Raw genomic sequence first — 14,876 nt, 5'->3', positions numbered from 1 at the left:
CTCCCTTCTCTCCCGTGGAAGTTATTTCCCCACTGTCTGAGGATGTCTTAAGACTTAATTATTACGTTTAGAGGACGGAAGACGGCCGTGTCAGGGTACGGTGTAATTTGTAAACAGAAGACAAGGAGTGCTTTTCCGTGGGCAGTCAAAGGCTGACTTCACTCTGGAAAGGAATATGTTGTTAGCCTAAAATAGAACCAATTTGACAGTGTGAGTTTTCCTAACAGTCACATTTTTATGCCAGGAGTTTCCTCTTTTTTTTAATTAAAAGTAATTCTGAGGAATCACTTAGGACCCACTTGGCAATGATAAGTGGGGGTTGCCGTATTAGCACGAAAGGGCTGCACTGAGCGCATGGATGCAGCTTTCTTCAACTTGCCTACAAAGCTAAAGAAATGCAAAGCAGCTTATTGCTCAATTGTGCTGACTTTAGCAACTAGGTAGGACAAATTAAAAAAAGAAAAAGGGAATATCTAGTCTCAACCTGGGTATTTAATGGGTCCCAAAATGTGCTGAACTCTTTAGTCTAAACGGGCTCTTTAGTGTGGTGTCAAGTAAGTTAAAAAGCGAGGGAGCTTTACAAAGCTTCCTTCATTGTTTAAACTTGTTTAACTCATGTTAAGGCTAATGTACATTTATTCAGACTGACAAAGTGCTGAATTTACACAACAGGGATAGAAATAATTAGGTCAGATACTTTTTAAATGGCAATGGCGGGGTGGGAATACTTGACTCTCGTATAGTTATGGATGGAAATGATTATTAGCACTGGCCGAGGCCAACCCGGCACCTGCACGTGCTCTTCTCCCCCCGCAACGAGCCAGCACCCAGTGCCACGTCCCAGCTCCCACCCTGCCCGTCCCAGCAGCAGCTGCTGGTCAGGCTTGGTCTTACACCTTATCGGTGACAATGTGGCGCTCCTAATGTGATTATGTGTATTTTAAGTAAGCCCATCACTGTCCTTTGAAGCTGGCTCTCCTCTTCCCTGCTGGGATCTGAGACCAATAAATTACACCAGCACAGATGAAAACTCAGTCATTAAAACTGCATGGTCTGTTCGAGCTTAGGAAGTCAAATTCTGATCTGCCATGGGGGCCACTTAAGACTACCTAGTTCTAAAATATTTATTGTAAACGTTTCCCTTGGCTATTAATGCCCCAACAGTTCAGAGATGAGATGAGGTGTCTGTTTCTTGCACTTTATTTGGTGCTGGTGACTCCTGGGACAGAATCCCAGCTTAGTTAGTCCATGGAGCTTATCCAGCACAGCAGGATTTGTTTCTCCAAGAACGTTTTTTCTTGGCTTTCCTAATATTTGAACAAGCCCTCTTGTTTAATTCAGTGACACAGAACCTGCTTGCATTTGAATTGTGGTCAGCAGCGGGCATGCTGGGCTGGTTGGATCTCTTAAGCTGTAGCCATTTACTTCCCCATTGAGATGTAAGCGGCTCCCAGCTCATCTGGTTTGCATGGCTCCCTTCTGCGAGGAATCATCAAACAGCCCCAACGTACCCGTCCGACTGGCTGCAGCGGCTGCCGCCGGCTGCGCGGGGCAGGGGCGGCCACCAGCGCTCCCGGCTCCCGCCGCCGCCGTGCCCGAGCGGGGGGTGGGTGGGAGGGGGGGCAGCACCGGGCAGGCACCCGGGCCCGGCCCCTGCGTGTGCGTGGGGACCCCCGGCAGCGGCCGCAGGTGCGGAGGCGCGGGGTGCCCGGCCGAGCCCGCGGGTCACCGGCTGCTCCGCGCGGCGCGTCCCTTCGCTCCGCGCCGGAGGGTCGCGCTGGGGGGCGGTGCCCCTGCGATGGGCGCCCGCCCGTCCGGTGGGTGCCCGCCCGCAGGTGCCGGTGCCCGCCCGCAGGTGCCGGTGCCGCGCGGTGGGTGCCCGCCCGCAGGTGCCGGTGCCCGCCCGCAGGTGCCGGTGCCGCGCGGTGGGTGCCCGCCCGCAGGTGCCGGTGCCCGCCCGCAGGTGCCGGTGCCGCGCGGTGGGTGCCCGCCCGTAGGTGCCGGTGCCCGCCCGCAGGTGCCGGTGCCGCGCGGTGGCGCCCGCGGCGCGGGGAGCGGCGGGGCCGCAGCCGCGGGTGCGGAGCTGCCGGAGCTGCCGCCGGGGCAGAGGCAGCGCGGCCGGGCGCAGCGGAGCCCCGTGGCGCAGCCGGGGCCGAGCTCCCCCTTCCCCCCGCAGCGTGTGAGCCCCCGGGCCGCCCGCCCGCCACCGCCCGGCCCCAGCGCGGTCACCGCGGCCACCCGCCGGCACGTGCCCCCCCGCGCCCCGTGTCGCAGCCGGTGGGTGACGCTCCGGCTGCCTCGGGCCGAGGGGGCTGCGCTGAGCGGTCCGGACGCCGGGGTAAATGCACCGTCCCCGCTGTCCTGCCCCCCCCCCCTCCGCGCTCGCTCTCACACGCGTGTAGCCCGGTGCTCTACCGGGGAGCGCGGCGTAACTGCGAGTGGAGAAATACTACTAGTAGTAAAGAGATGGACGACACAAAGTGGGGAAACATCTGCAGGGGGAGAAGGTGGCGGAGAGACAGCACCCGTCTTTTACTACGGTGACTCTCAAGTGGAAGCAGCAGGGTTTATTCGACTGTTTAATGCCCTGATTTTTCAAAGAGAGCTGCTCAGAAAGCAGAGGTTCTGTTCCGCAGAAAATTCCAGTGCCTCGGAGCTAGTCCCCGTTCCAGATCAGAATAAAAAGCACAAACTACTCCCCAAAGTAATGTTCTATAAAATGTTGATCAGGGACAGCTGAGCTGGGCCCAGTGCTCGAGTTATTCCAGTGATGTTCAAGTATTTTCTTTCTTAAAAACAAGCTACTCACAGAGCTAACATTTAATATATCTTAAGTTTTAAATTAAATAAAATATTTCGGTTTGTCACCCCCTAAAGCCACTGCAAATAGCCGTTTGGCATCTAAATCCTATTTTCTGGCACCTGTATTACACTGAAACATTTTCAGCAGCTCTCCTTGCAATGTTTATACTCCACATTTGATTTGGAGAGATCCCCAAGTCAAGTTGCCCATAGTTGGAATTTTAAAAACAAAAGAGGGAAGGAAAAACTTGTCTTCTATTTTAGGGTCTTGCAGTACTGGAAATGCAAACACTGCAGAGTGAATATTTAACTAGTGCATGAGAATCTAAAAAAAGTGTAAAGCAAATGCAATGCAGCAGTCTATTTGCCTTGTTCAACTAAAGCAACATTAAGACATTAAAAATAGATTTACAGATTTCATAATGTGATTGCAACATTCACACAGGTTGGGATTTTTAATTTAACTTTGAACTGGATAATGCAGATTGCATGGAGACCAGAATGGACTATATTCTAATGGGAGAATTTGCCTTATGCTGGATTAACATATCAAAGGCAGAGAAGGATTTTTTGGGAAGATGGCACAACGATGTGGCTCGCTTGCTGGGTTGACATCTTACTAAATCTGTTGGCATCTCTGTAGTTTCAGACCATTTCAGGCAGCAGGGCATTTGGGTGGCACTTGCTCTGCTTTTCTTGTGTTCCTTCACACTGACCACATGTGATACACTCGTGGCACAGCCTGGTGAATTTTGCTTCCATCTTCTCTTGGCGTTAGAGGTCGGAGCAAACGGCCTTTCGCTGAGAGGCAGCACGGTGCAATCCTGGAAGGGCAGTGTGCTCTAGCAGCTGCTGTCCTGGTACAAGTCAGGTTGCCACTGAAAGCAGGTGTTTGGTGGGGCTGCCCATAGCTCCCTCATCAGTGGTGATTATCTCCGTGTTCCTGTTCCCAGCCTTGTGGTGGTTTTGGGTTCACTCAAACTAAAGCTGTTTGCCTCTGGAAGCAACGCTTGATGTGAACCCGCTCGTATTTGAGTACCTGTTACCAGCTGCTTCGGAAATGCGCGTCGGGTGTGATGGTTTAGCAGTAAAGCAGAGGCATGTGTATCTCCTGGAGATGAGCAGCACTTGCAGATCCCTCCCCGTGGATGCTCGGGCAGCTTTGCTGGCTCGCCAGAGCTGTGCCTGCCCCTGCTCCGCGGTGCTGGCAAGGCAGCAGAGGAGCTGCGCTGGCAGGGCGCCTCCAGGTCAGACTTTGGGAAGTTTGCAGAATTTGCTGTTACCAGGAGAAGCTGGGCTGTGGCTGCAAGAGATTCCAGCACTCAGCACTGAGTGATTTTAAAAGAACACTTAAAAAACTAAGCCCAGCCGGTGGGTTAGCACTGTTGGTGGGCAAGTGAGTGGATGTCACCCCTTCATGTTTCTTTCCTAACAGCTGCCATCTGCCGTCGTGCTCTGACTCAGGTGTGTGGTCGTGTGGGCTCAAGGCTAGTCTAAATAATATCGCTAGAAAAGGAATTCAAGGCAGGCAGGTGTTCACAGAATTTGTATCTCTAACAAGGGGAGGTAGGTGCAGTTCAGATTTTAGAAGTCCAGTGGAAAAGATGAACATCAGAAGGGACATAGGCAGGTTCTTGTGAGTAACTGCCGGTGTGGTGGAGGGACAGCCTGTGGTGCCACCAGTTTACCTCCCACTGGATACTGCTCTGGGGGATACGCTTGGCAGTGCAGCTGTGCCAGAGAAGGACTTCTCCACTGCCAAGCAACCAGAAAAATGAAATCCTTTGCTGTTCCACTGCACTACCACCACCCGTACTGAGAAAGGCAGAACACAACTCTGAGCCCCCTGCACAAGTGTGTAATTTTGAGGGTGCTGTGTCTGACACACACTATTTTGCACCTCAGTGCAAGAACATCAGGTGGGATCATGCAACCTGCTACCCTTTAAGAACATTATATACATTGGCCCAGCCCCTATCCGTCTTGTAGCAGTGTGTCTTATTGTGAAAAGCCCCCTCTGAGATTTATCTCTTCGATAACAGGTGAACTCTCAGTATCACAGTAGTTGGCTCTTTCCTGGTAGAAGTGGAAGCGGTGTATTTGCAAGCATCCATAGACATATATCCCTCTGCACAAAGGCATTGCCACCCTCCGCTGGTGTGGCAAGCTTTGCATGCTTTTCTAGGATGGTGGCATTTCATGATCACAAGGATTATTCTTGTTCTTCAACAGTGTCAGAAAATGGTCCATATGAAAACAACTGAGTGATGGGATGAACAAAAGGAATTATGAAAACTATATAATTTTGTCTGAGAACTCTGATGCCTTCTGGGAAGTATCATATAATACCCAGCATGAAATATCCCATCAAACACGGACAGCGCAGACACGGAGCAATGTTGAGCAAGAAGTTTGACCAGAGCACCGATTATTGATTTCAAAACATCCCAGTGCTATGTGGCCACAACAATCCGAGGCAAAATTGGAGTAGTCAGAGAGAATCAAAGTGGTGCAGACATGCTGCTCACACAATGACTGTTGAAGATCACTTAATGCAGATATGCAAGAGCTTCAACGAGTTTCAGGCAGAGACATGCCTTTATATTTAATTTAAGTATAGGTATCGGCACTCGTAAGGGAAGGAATGCTGTCTGAAAGTAACAGGGAGCTTTCTGCATCTGGAACAAGAATTCATATTGAATCGGATCAAGAACGAAGGAGTGGTGAGCAGCTTCAGCGCAGCGCTTTGGGGGGATCGCCTGTGAACTGGGCTATCTCCTTGCATCTTCAGAAATGAAAAACGAGGTTCTTTGTAAGCTTGTGTTGCTGCTGTCAGCATGATAGCTGTCCTGAGGATAAGGATGCTGTGATTTGCCAGAGCACAAATTAAGCCATTGCTTTTACACTTGGTCTTTATTTAATCTACACTGCTGCTTTCCAGCCAGCTACAGCAGCCTCTGGTGTTCATGGGCTATTTCCAAATGACCTGTGCATGATAATAAAGAAAAATAAACTTTTATTCACTATATGGTGATCCCTAGCACCCTCTGGAAAGTGTCTGGAGATAACCAAAATTAAACATGCTGAGAACTGGCCTCCATTAGTAGTTAGTCAGAGGCACCAAAACCAGCAAATTTCTATTTGTGTGTTCTAAATGGAGTTTGAATGGTTGTTGTCTGAGGGGCACAGACAATTTTCCAGTGTGGTGATTTTTAACACCAAAATGTTGGATTTTGATGGCACAGCAAAACTGTCAAGAAACAGATTATGCGACACAATACATCTGAAATGTCACTTTGAAAGTCAGTGTGTTTTTATGTGAACTCTTTGCCTTGTTTCTTCTAAACCAGAAGCCACCTGGCTGAGGAATCACGTCCGTCTTCCTGTGGCATCGGCAGGGGCTGAGGTCTACCAGTATGTCAGGTAAAATTCACGATAGTACTTAAAACTAAAACTTGCTGATTTTATCTGTTCTTCTTGTAAAGTTACACTGCATTTAACAATGAGTCTTTTTTCTGAAATGAAATTTCAAGTTTATCTGAAATAAAGCAGCAAGTGCTTGTGAAATAGGTTCATTCCTCTCTTTTAGCTCCGGGTTCAAGATTTGGAGATTATTGAAACCGCTTTCACTAATTCAGCTTGGAGCATTCCTGTAGGATTTTTAAAGTTCTGTGGATGTTTCCTTTCATCAGCAGGTATTGCAATAGTCTGCAATGACATTTTCTGCTTTTGGGCAAAAGTCAAATATGGAATTGTAACATGATTGCATTAAGATTTCAGAACTGTGCTGCAAAAACTAACCGACATTGCTGTGATCTTACTTGCCTTGAGATTACAGGCAAATAACAACACCCCATTGATATAGCTAAACTTCCCACAGCAAGCGGGGATGATATACTGAGCTCCCGTGCATTTTTATTAAGCTTCTCTGAAATGATTTTCAAAGGATGAAAACCTAGGCTTAGCTGGCTACAGCGTTTAATGGAGCCAAACTGTTACCCATAGTCTCTAAAGAACATGCTGCAACCTTTTTGCTAAACAATCTGCTCGGCTGTTACCAAGTTTTACCCAATATTCAAATGAAACATCTTCCTTTTCAACCTTTGCCAAGCTGAGGTTATTAAGAAAGAGATACAAATTAAAAAGATTAAAAATGCAGCTCTAATTAAACACATATGAGCCCTTAAAAGTCAGCTCTGCCCTGGTTATCTGTGCACATAGAAGTATCACACACAACTTAAAACAGCCATAGTCTCCATTAAGTGCTCGCTAAAGGCACCACCAAACAATGTAATAATAGGCTGTGCCTTTCTCTAGAGCTTTTCTATGTAGGTCCTAAAATGTTTTAAAACATTAGTCGAGCCATTGCTATCCCCACTTGCAAAGAAGCAGCAGCTGAGGCAGAGAGCAAGGAGAGGAGCGTTTCTCTGCTTGCACCTTCAACAAACTTGAAATACTTGGTGCCCTCTGTGGAGAAGAGCTCCTGCTTGTCCCCAAAAGCCGCGGCAGTGGCACCAGACAGGATGGGGATGGCTTGCCTTGCCAAGCAGATCTCGAGTCTTCAGAAGATTGTAAAGCGCAAGGAAAACATATCAAGCAATTTTGGCTTTCTGTGACAAAAGTGAGTTGGTATCTTTTAATAAGTATCTAAGCAAGCCCTTGAAGACACATAATCACAAAACAGCATGTGCGATCACAGCTCAGCATTTTAAAGGATTAGAGGGGGATTAGGAAGTTTGTAAATTCCTCACCAACCTTTTGTAGAGACAGGATGGAATATTTTTTTTAAAGAATTCACAAGCAGCAACTGTCTGTTAAAAGTCTTTATTCCCCTGATTTGTGCTGGGTGTGGATCGCTTTGTGATTTTTTTTTAAAAGGTAGCATAACATAGCTCATCAATCTAGACTGCATATAAATCCTGCTTTGTATGATTCCTAATAAATTCAAGGGCTTTATGCTCCTCATGAAGAATGGGAAAACCTCTTTGCACCAGAGTGTAACAGGTCCTTTCATTCTTCTGCTGGTACTGCTGGTTTAACACACCCCCCCAAGGGAGTAATATCACCCAGGGAAAAAAGGTGAGTGAGTTTTGATCCCCAAGAAGTGTTTCAGAAAAGCCACTCATATTCTGGTACTTCTGGGGCCAACATATCATGATTGGCTTGATAAATCACAGTAAATAATCAGGGTTCCCCAGACAGGGTAACAGGACTTACCTGCTTTTTCTGGGAGTGGGAGACGAAGCTGGACGGGGAAGGAGAGGAACACCCTGACTCGAGTCCTCATACAGGTGAGATGATCTCACAGATCATTTGGATACGATGCGTATTAAAAAGGACTGTTCAGACCATCCCTCAGGTGAAAAGGAATGGGAAATATCATGTTTAAAAATAAAAAAAAAAAAGCCTGTTTGCTTGATTGGGTTAATTTTTCAGTATTATTTTCGGCCACTGGTTGATGGGAAGCATTCTAGGGAGAGTTGTCCTATTGTCCACAGGTAGGGAGCAGCTGTGGTACCCAGTGCTAACCCACTTGTTTCTTCTTTTGTAATGGGGGTGAGACTTTCTGTGTGTTCGTATATCTTTGCCCTCGTAGCTTGGTTTGGGAGGATGGATAACGTCCAGGACTGTTGCAGCTAAGGCTGCATGCCAAAGCTGAGAGTGCTGCAGGATCCTCATCTTCTCACCAAAGCTGCTGAGGGTGGTTTCTGTGCTGCCTAACTCTACCTGCTTCTAGCAAGGTGCAGTAATTTTTTGCCTATTTGCAGATCTGCCAAGGACAGTAAAAGAAAAGACTGCAAGCTTTGGGCAAAGCTTTTAGTTTGGGTTGGTTTTGGGTGGTTTTTTTTCCCCAGAAGTCTGAACTTTCAAAGCTCTGAACCTGACAATTTCCTCTGTATTATTATCTTACCACTGTTTCTTTAGCCAAAAGCTAATGTTGACCATGAAAGTTACCTTGGATTAAGGATGTGAATTTCAAACATCCTATCTAGTCCTCAACAGCCTGTGTATAACCACTTACTACTAGTAGTCTGAAGAGGTCTCAAAGCAGTCACCCATGGAGATCCTCAGGAACTGGCAAACCTTTCCGGACATCTCCATCCACACAAGAACAGCTGCAGCAACTCTTCACACTAAACAATTGCATACTTTCTCATAAACTTTTAGTATTTCTTTTTACTGTCTGCATTTACCAAGGTACAATCATAAGGAGTTTTGTCTAGAAAAGTTTGAAGAAATACATATGCAGAATTTGGAGGAGGGTGGCAAAGTCCCCCAGCCAGAGATTCAGGCTGGTGACCCTTTGCTGTTGTATGAGCTGGTGACACTGGTGTTGGTACAGGCTACTGGGCCACCACCCAGGCAGCAACAGCATCCTCCCCACAAGGAAAAGGTTGGGGGCCGGGGGGCACCCCGTGTCAGTTTGACTGATTCTTTGCTCCCTTCTGGCTCTTCATTCACTCCTAAGTATATTTGGTGTGGTGTCCATTTGCCAGATTCTGCGTGGATAAGTAGGGCATAGCGATGTTAATTTTTGTTGCTACTTGTCCTTCAGACGTGGCCCGTGAGTCCTGGCCCCGGGCCAGGCTGAAGAGGTTAAAGCGTTGCTGGAAGCCCTCTAACCATCGGGCGCTTCTCTGTAGAAATACAAACACGGTATTTCATATGGTCACCCCTTAGGAAATACAGTAATTCACATTAGTTTAATTAACGTAGAGAAACCATTGTACTGAAATGCAGCCACCTGTAAGGGAGAGCAAAGCAGGCACCAGGGTTAAATGGGAGAAAGGTCCCAATTTTAAACCAGTAGAGTAGGTGTAAATCTTCCCTTTAGAAGTGGGGAAGGATTAGTACACACAGGCCCAGCAGGAGCCCGGTTTATTGCTAATTGTGTCTCCATATTTTAGCCACATGTAAAAAAAAATATATATAATCTTGAATATTTAATATCCCATTTCTTCATGACCACAGAGATTAATTGGGAAATGAAAGTAACTGGAAGAGAGGGACAGAGGAGAGCACCATCGGGAGCTGCAGCCTGAGCTGGGGTGCAGGTGAGGAGCAGGTCCCTGCAGTGGGTCCCTGCAGCGGGTCCTTGGGCTGTGCAGTGGGTCAGCACTCACCACCTTACAAGGTTTGCTCTTCTTGGCGTGATCCTCTCCCCCCCCCTCCTCCACGTTTTAGTTTTAATAATTCCTGGGTGACTGATACTGACCTCGAGGTCAGGAGTCTCCAGCTAAGAGCCAGGAAATGCCCTTCCCGTTGGTCATTATTGCCTAATTAACAACTTGCAGTATTTCACAATGAGAGGAGGTGGCAGTGCCAGGGATGGAGCTGCGACGCGCTGGGCAGCATTTGCAGGTGAAAGCCCTGCAGTGAGATGCAGAGGCCAGTGCTTGCCCCCGTCTCCCTGCCACCCAGAAGAAATTTTTTCACAAATACAATGGCTGGAACTGGCTGGGTTTAAGGTCGGGTATTTCCAACCAAGGGCACGGTGTCAGGAAGAGCTTACAAAAGCTGAGGATGCTGAAGGGTGCTCAGAAGAGCCCCTTCCCTCCCTGCTGCCCGTGCTGGCCTCAGACTATGGACCCTTGGCTTGAATCACCACCAGGCTGGGCTGAGCCAAGGTGTCTGCTTGGCCTGGCCGGGGCCGTGAGAGCAGGAGTGATTCCCGGCCCTTCACCTGCCACTCAGGACAGTCTGCCACCAATGATGTGCCCTATAGATATAAAAATATAGATATAGTCCCTTTTGTGAGGGGTGCTGCCTGTGCAAGGGGTTTTACAGGGTTTGTGGCACGTTGAAAGGTTTGTTGAGAAAGCAGAGTTTTAGAAACAGCCTCCCTCCCCACCTGACAAGGAAGGTGATGGGAGAGGGAAGTGTGTTTGAATGTCCTTGGTGGCTGACATGGAAAAGCAATGCAGAAGCTGCTGTGCAGTAAGAAGGCTTGCTGGCTAGAGCTAGCTGCTGGGTGTCTGGTCTCCGTGGCAGTCCTCCATGGGCCACTTGAAGTCACTAATCTGGCAGAAAATTCATGCAACAGAAGCAATTCATGGAGGGATCCAAGTGCCAGGACTTGGATCCTGCTGCTGGGAGCCCAAAGAAAGGAGAAGGAAGAGATGGGGGGGGGTTGTCCTTCTGTACTGGTGCAGCTGCCCACAGAAAAGCAGCCTGAGGCCACATTTGCTGCAAGTGAATCTGGACACTGCTACAGCATCATGCATCCGATGAGCATCAGGAGTGCAAGGACACGTTTATCTCTGCTGAGATGGAGCCCATGGTGTAGCATGTACACCAGCACAATGCTTTGTCCTGCTCTAGTAATGCACCCCTTAAAAAAATATAATGACATTGAACCAACAGAGGGAATTTGCTTCAACGTGGACACAAAATAATGCTTGTCTGGCACCCAGATGCCTTCAGACTGCATTTGGCATCTTCTGGCAGCACAGCCTTACACAGAGAATTAATATGGAGCAGGTAACTTCATTGCATTGTGATTTAACATTCATTTCCATCTGCAGGCACTGGCAGTGGTGTGGTGATGTATCAACAGCAGTATAAGCGTATCTCATGTGCCTATATAATGAATACAGCTTATACAGCTGCTCCTGGGGAAGCCCTCACGGAGGGACCAGAGCAGATGAGCTCAGTAACTGCCCTGCTCCTTTCAGGGAAGGACTGCGAGGTCTTGTCAACGTTCTCCCATGTTAAACCACCAAATGAAAGGGGTCAAGCCAAACACGAATACGCCTGAAAAAGTATGTATTACTATAAATGATGATGAAAATTAATGTGGATGAAATCCAGCTGAACCCTTTTTTAATGCATTTGCTATTTACATTTGTTCATTGGGAACACTTGGGCTGCAGTTAATGTCACTGTTTCCTTTGGAGAACAGGACTCCTTTGATTTGTGTTAATCATCCACCTGCAATAAGAGAAGAAATAAAAAAGAAAGAAAAGTAGCCTGTCAACTTATCATAGCTAAGGATAGGGAGAACAATGCAAAGTTACTGAAGTTTTTCGGCTGGAACTGTGCTTTTCAAGGGTGATGGAGCTGATCAGCGAGGAGTGTAACTGGGGCATCCTGACAGCCCCATTCCTGCTCTATTCGTCACAGTGATACCTAAACCCTGCATAAATCCCTGGGTATTCCTGGGTCATGTTTGCTTTTTCTCAGACTAGATTCCCAGCTAATGCTTTCAGAAACAGGTTTGAAATTAAGATTTCCATATTTATGTCCTTATTAACATAGATACATTAAAAAACTTAATGAGCTTATGTAACAAATTGCTACATGACATTGTTAACAATTCAAGAGAGGATCTGTACTTAGGTAGATAAGAATGGCATTTGCAATGGCACCAGCTCTGGTAAAATTACAAGGAGCATCAATTGCATGCTTCAGGTAGACTGTCCTGAGACTGGAGCCTAAAGGTCTCTGCCATGGTCCAGCCCCACCAGTGAGGTGGGGGGGAAGCCATGTGCCACATCCACTTGCAGAGCTTAAACAGGGTGATACAGCCCAGAGCCTCCGCCAAGGGACTTCCCGTGTCTGTGGGGTGAGATGAGGCTGTGGTCACAGCCCAGATCTTGGCAGAGCCAGCATCAGCTCTTTGCCATCACAGTCTTCCTGCGTTGAGCAAGACCCTGTGGGCATGTCTGCAGAGACCGGAGCTCTCTCTGTGCCTGCTCTGAACCGGCTCCATGTGTCAGCAGGTTTGGGAGGTAGCCAGCCACTGCTCTGCCGGAGCCAGTGTGCCTGCTCGGGTAGGGAATTGGTGTCTCAGGTGCTGCAAGGGCTCCTGGAGCTCCCTGATCACATCTGGCCAGCTTGGGGCAGGGGCAGGGCGAGCTGGAGGTGTTTGTAGCTTGAAGACATGCTTTACATTTCCGTGTTTCCTGCTTCCCCACTATAAACAAAGAAATACTCCGTCCCCAGACTTTTGGGACAGGAAGACAGCATGCTGCCTACGTGTGTAGGTAGTGCAGAGCTGGCGAAGACCAGCAGAACGTGGCAGACATTCAGCCAGTCTAAGACTGCTGAAGATGTAAATTCTCCCCTGCTTGTGTGCAGATGTGGTTCTCGCTTCTGACAGGGCTTATGGGCTCAACATGCTCTCCAGGGAAGCTGAGGCATGGCTTTCAGGAAGGGAGAGCTAAGGATTTCAAAAAGCAAGTACTCAGACCCTTCCCTTCCCCGGTTAGTTCAGGTTTTTATAGAGACAAGTCAGTAGGCTGGGGCTCTTTTGCCCAGTCTCCCAGGAAGCCACCACAGGCCAACAGCTGTGGCAGCAGAAGCGTGAACTCATCCCTCCCTCCCATTCATTGCAAAGCCTCCCTGTGACCATTTACATGCCACCATCATTAATCAGGGCCAGGTTTGGGCTCCAGAAGGCACTGTGGGCTTGATGAGGTTTGGCTTGCTTTGCTGGAAGAAGCCACAGGCCAAAGTGGCAAGTGATGCCCTGGGCACGGACAGGGAGCCTGGGTGTTCCCAGGTCACTGGGGGTTCTGGAGGACCCTGGCCTTATGGCTGTATTTCACCAGCCACCATGGTGGCTGCAGTGGCTTTATGTGCTGGCTGGGAAAGAGCAGACAACACCTGCCCCACTAGAGAACAACACTGTGACTTGGAAACCTGGGAACAAACTTGAACCGACTGAGAGATTTGTGCTGTTTGTGGTGACTGCGCGGCTCCTAACCACGCTACAACAGATTTACAGTCTCACTGAAACACAAGCGAGGATTCCTTTGGCAAAACTATGCTGGGATAAGCTATGCTGACAGAAGAGCACTTTAGCTGGTGTATTCTGTGTTTACACAAGAGGAGTGCTTTATCGGTCTAGCTATACTGGCAAATCTCCCCTCGGGCTAGTTAGTCTTCTCTCTGCAGCTTTGCTGTGGAGCTGCATGGGCAGAGTCTCCGAGGAGGGAGCATCCGGCACTTGGCGAGGGGACTTGCGAGAGAGCCTGGCCATGCCTGCGCAGGGCAGTTTGCCAGGCTTGCCCCCTGGGGCAAGCACTGCCTGACAGCCTGGGCCCAGGCTGGAGCTGAGGTCATTCTGGCAGCGCACTAGCACACACCCTCGGTGCGGACACGGTGCGCTCTGGGGTAACCCGTAATTTGCATGGGTGCAGCTTGACCTGGTTTGAGCCCGTGTCTGCCGCTGGATTTGCATCTGTTCAGCTGAGCTGGTTTTGTTTCACTGCTGTGATTGTTTTCAATTCTAATGCAGCCCAGCACAAGGAAGTGGTGGCCTCATTCTTCTCTCAGCATCAGGGCTGGCTTTTTCAAAGGCAACCATCCACCTTTTACCGATATAACTCTCAACCGTAAAAACTGTCTTCCTTGCCCTCCAAGTTCCTTCTCATTCCTTGACGAACCCTTGTCCCACAAGTCCCCAAAGCAGAACTTCCCCATGCTTAGAGAGAGAGAGCAGCTCTTCCCACATCCCCTCCTAGGCTTCCCTCAGCTGCTGTCCGAAGCCATGCTCCTGGAGTCATTAATCTCAGCTCTCTGGATCACCAAGTCATCTAACAGTATAAATTTGGTCTGGATCAGGTGTGGACCCAGGGCTGCCTTTCTGCTGAGTCAGTCAAGGCACACGGTTAGGGTCAGCTTTGGAGTTTTCGTGGATTTGTTTCGCTGACAGGATGATAGACTGGGTCTGGCTGAAATAGTGTGGGCAAAAGACATTTATGTAGCATAAAACTGCTGATGCCAAGTTAATGTCAGCCTCTTTTTTAATACATTTGCATTGGTAGGGTGAATTTATACTGCATTAGTACTTTCCAGTGACGGATTTTCTTACTAGTAGTAGGAGCACTGTGTTGCTCAATGGTATCTCGACTGTGGCTCCTAAATCCCATGTGATGGGAACTCTTGGCTCTCCTGAAACCACTGTGTCAGAAGTTGGAAATCCAGCAAATACCTTTGTTTCAGCACTGCAACTTCTCTGGACTGGTATGTACTGCACACTTTTCACTACTCCAGCAGCTAGAAATGTAGCACAGGCAAAGAAAAAGCAGGGGATCAGGCATGGGGAGCCAGAACTCCCTGATCACAGT

Source organism: Falco peregrinus, chromosome 9 (assembly GCF_023634155.1).
Source record: "Falco peregrinus isolate bFalPer1 chromosome 9, bFalPer1.pri, whole genome shotgun sequence".
Taxonomy (NCBI): domain Eukaryota; kingdom Metazoa; phylum Chordata; class Aves; order Falconiformes; family Falconidae; genus Falco; species Falco peregrinus.
The sequence above is the reverse complement of the archived record's forward strand: the minus strand, read 5'-3'. Positions refer to the sequence as shown.